Source organism: Schistocerca gregaria, chromosome 1, assembly GCF_023897955.1.
Source record: "Schistocerca gregaria isolate iqSchGreg1 chromosome 1, iqSchGreg1.2, whole genome shotgun sequence".
Classification (NCBI taxonomy): domain Eukaryota; kingdom Metazoa; phylum Arthropoda; class Insecta; order Orthoptera; family Acrididae; genus Schistocerca; species Schistocerca gregaria.
The window spans coordinates 1,184,042,438-1,184,046,681 of record NC_064920.1 but is presented as its reverse complement, the minus strand read 5'-3'; the positions used below and the strand labels follow the sequence as shown (position 1 = coordinate 1,184,046,681).

General features: G+C 45.3%; 1 non-coding gene across 1 annotated transcript; it reads right to left on the bottom strand.

Annotated features, from left to right (window-relative positions):
- Positions 1 to 429: 429 nt before the first annotated feature.
- Positions 430 to 504, bottom strand: Trnas-cga (transfer RNA serine (anticodon CGA)). Its single transcript has one exon. It is a non-coding gene; the product is annotated as a tRNA-Ser (tRNA).
- Positions 505 to 4,244: the final 3,740 nt, after the last annotated feature.

The following is a 4,244-nucleotide window of genomic DNA, read 5'->3' as shown; positions in this document are numbered from 1 at the left end:
GAACTGTTCATCAGCTATGTTTTCTGAGTCGGGGGGAGGGGGGGGGGGGGGTAAAACGATCCAATTAATAGTTTAGTCCGATCATCAGGTGTAACCTCTACCCATGCTATTTCACATGAACTATCTACTTCAGTTTCGCTACAAGGCAAATTACGTCTGATATCAATAAATACTCCACCACCAACTGTATTTAATCTATCGTTTCTGAACACTGTTAGATCGTTTGAAAAAAAATCGGCTGAACTTATTTCCTGCTTTAGCCAGCACTCTGTACCTACAACTATTTGAGCTTTAGTGCTTTTTATTAGGGTTTGGAGCTGTGGTTCTTTCCCAACAAAGGTACGACAATTTAGAACTACAATACCAATCATTTCTACAAGTACCTTAGTGTGTTTTACTTGCCCACTTTTACACGGACGCCCCTTCTGTGTGCTCGACCGAGACTCGAACTCGGGACCTTTGCCTTTCGCGGGCAAGTGCTCTACCAACTGAGCTACCGAAGCACGACTCACGGCTGGTACTCACAGCTTTGCTTCTGCCAGTACCCCGTCTCCTACCTTCCAAACTTTACAGAAGCTCTCCTGCGAAACATGCAGAACTAGCACTTCTGAAAGAAAGGATATAGCGGAGACATGGCTTAGCCACAGCCTGGGGGATGTTTCCAGAATGATATTTTCACTCTGCAGCGGAGTGTGCGCTGATATGAAACTTCCTGGCAGATTAAAACTGTGTGCTCGACCGAGACTCGAACTCGGGACCTTTGCCTTTCGCGAGCAAGTGCTCTACCAACTGAGCTACCGAAGCACGACTCACGGCCGGTACTCACAGCTTTACTTCTGCCAGTACCTCGTCTCCTACCTCCCAAACTTTACAGCAGCTCTCCTGCGAAACATGCAGAAGTACAGCTGTGAGTACCGGCCGTGAGTCGTGCTTCGGTAGCTCAGTTGGTAGAGCACTTGCCCGCGAAAGGCAAAGGTCCCGAGTTCGAGTTTGGGTCGGGCACACAGTTTTAATCTGCCAGGAAGTTTCAAGGTAATATGTTTATCAAAATGATTTCGATTATTGCTTCTATTATTTTAATTAGTTCAACTGTAATTTACTTTATTATTTATCTTTTGTCGCGTCTTTTTCATCATTGTATTGGCAGTTTTACATGCTCTAATTTTGTAGCCCTACCTATCCTTTTTTAGTTTGAAACCTGCCTGTATTCCCTATAACCTAACCGACTATTAACCACGACTGTTCATCAGTTGTTACGGCAATAGCCTATGTAGTCAGTGTGAGTATACTTTTCGATAACCATGAAAGCGATAAATTACAGTTCGTGTTTAGTGCTGAAACTGAAATTTATCCATCTTGAATTTGCTCGAAGAGGTTAGCTTTAACTGTCGTGTACAAAGGGATCATGATTAATAACTCTGCCATAGACTGTCGCTGCCGTTTTGTCGGATACATTGCACATCACGAGGTCGCGGTTGGGTCTGGACTCGTGTGTAAATTCACGGCTACAAAAAGCGTAACCTGCTGCAGTACAGTCATTGGTAACTTAAAATCAGCTGTGGACGCATAATCTCACGTTCCTGTCGTACCTGATAGCAGCCATCACCGACATTGTTACACGTTACATGTAACAGCACTTTAGCGCATGTAAAATGACCCGCCGGGTTTTCGTGTAGCTTTTAGCCGAGTGCCAGTCGATGTGGCAACACTGTAGGTGCAAGTGACAACCGTCACCTAACAAGTAACGCTACTCGCCTGAATCCTTTGTCTGCGGGTCATAGGGACGCACGCTGCACTCGTCCACGGTGAGTCGCAGTCGACAGAAAATGCCTGAATTGTCCTGACGGAGGTGCAACATTTACGCCGCTGTCATGGTTCGGAGAACCTTTTGAATAGGTGCAACCAACTGTGTTACCAGGCGAGAGACAGTTATTTTCATTTTGAAAATCCAGTGAAATAAGTTGAAAGTTGATTTTAACTTTTCCCACTGTCGTCTCGATTGTGTTGAGCCGGTCTTTGTGCACCTGGGTCTATACTTTTTTTCTTGTGATTCCCTTTTCTTCACAGAGAGATGGTCTGCCGCTACGTTCTTCGTCATTCAGATTTCTTTGACTTCACTAGATGCATTTGTGGCACGTAACCACTGCATTATAAAGAGCTGTAGCTTAAGAGTAAGGAGGGGAGGGGAAGCCTTGGATCAGGGAGAACGGAAGGCAGGAAGATGGAGGTGATGGAAGGGAAGAGAGGTGGAGGGGCATGTAAGATCACATTTTATCCTAAATATGCATTGGTCTCAAACTAAACCAACTGATCGAAAATTAAAGCAATGAAACATAAAATTCAGTATTTGATTATGTTGTAACCAGTCGTTCATTAACACGTATAATATTTGAGCGACTCAGGGGAACAAAATGGTAAGCGCCACTGCCGTGCACTTTGATCTGTGTAGCAAACGGTGCTATCTATTAGCAGCAGAATCTGTTACAGTACATCTGCGTAAAGTACTAATTTCATTCATCATACACTGACGGAAAAAGTCGCAGCTCTAAAACGTTGTGCGACAGAAAGTAACGTTGGTACTTGTGTCCCTACACCCGAAGTATGACGACTATTCGAATTTCACGGCAGTCGATACACGCTATAGTGGTCGTGAGCGTTGGTTACCTTTGACATAGGACGTGGTGAGTTGATGTTAGCCAAGACGCCACTTTCAACACCTCACTGAGTTTGAACGAGATCATGAATAAATTTACAAGAATCTGGATGTTCATCGCCATCAGCTTAGTTTCCCCTCCATCCAGCATCTGGTCGGGTTGGGGTATCAATGGTAGTTCGGTCTTTCCACCATTGTTCTTCCAGTGTTTGGTACAATAGCAGGTTTCTCACCCTTAAACTCATCTTTATTGCATGAATCCATCTTGAACATTTTAGTCTATTCTTTTTAATTTTCTCAGTCAACTTCTCCACTCCAGTTTCCTTCCTATCATTTTTATTTTTCACTCTGTCTCCCCTCGTCTTCCCTAGCATTCTTCTCAGGAACTTCATTTCACTGGATTGTATCCAACCCTCCTCTCTTCTAGTCATAGCCCAAGTCTCGGAGCCGTAAATTAGTATGGGTGTGAAGTAAGTCAATCTGGACGTTCCTTCTGTGATATTTCGGAAAGAGTGAATCCACAGTACATGATTGGTGGCAGCGTTGGTCACCATAATGTACGATAGCAAGAAGACAAGGCTTCAGACGGTTACGTGGAACCACATAGAGGGAACGCCTTCCTGTACGACGTCTGGCTCTGACGCATCGTACTGCTTGTGCAGCAGCAATTTGAGCAGCAGTTGGCACCTCAGCGGACACAACGATCTGTTACAAAACTGTTACTTCAAGGACAGCTCCGAGCCAAACGTCCTGCAGCGTGCATTCCACTGAACCCAAACTTTCGTGTTGGCAGAAGAGCCAACACCGTGTTACAAGTGGAAGACGAAATGCACGCATTTTAGCTCACGCAGGCTGGCGTGAGGCAGGAAGAACTATACTGACGTGAGGTCTGGAACTTGACAAGGAATGAGAATTCAGAATGCGGACGTAATTGATACTTAACTTTAATCCATTAAAGATGAACGTCGCTCTTGACGGTACATGATTAACAATATTATCTGTTCAGAATACATTCATAGTTACTGAATATGGCGCCTTGCTAGGTCGTAACAAATGACGAAGCTGAAGGTTATGCTAAACTGTCGTCTCTGCAATTGAGATCCTCTGTAGACAGTAAACCATCGCTAGCAAAGTCGGCTGTACAACTGGGGCGAGTGCTAGGGAGTCTCTCCAGACTAGACCTGCCGTGTGGCGGCGACGTATACTGACGGACCGCTGCCGATTTAAAGGCTACCACCTAGCAATTGTGGCGTCTGGCGGTGACACCACACAAACCACCACCATTTGCGACATCAGTGACGTCAAGCGAAAGCAGAACTGAGGGCAGGATGGTTATGTGTTTTCAGATGAAAGCTGGTTCTGTCTCGGTTCCAGTTATGGCCGTGTGTTGGTTATAAGACCAGCTGAGGGCCTGCAATTAATTATCTGGGTGCTAGCTGCACTGGAGTTATGGTCTGTGATGCGATTTCGTATGACTCCTGTGATTGTCCCACGCAACCTGACTGCAAATTTTTACGTCAGTCTGGTGATTCGACCTGTTGTGCTGCCATTCAGGAACAGCATTCCAGGGGGTGTTTTCCAGCAGGGTAAC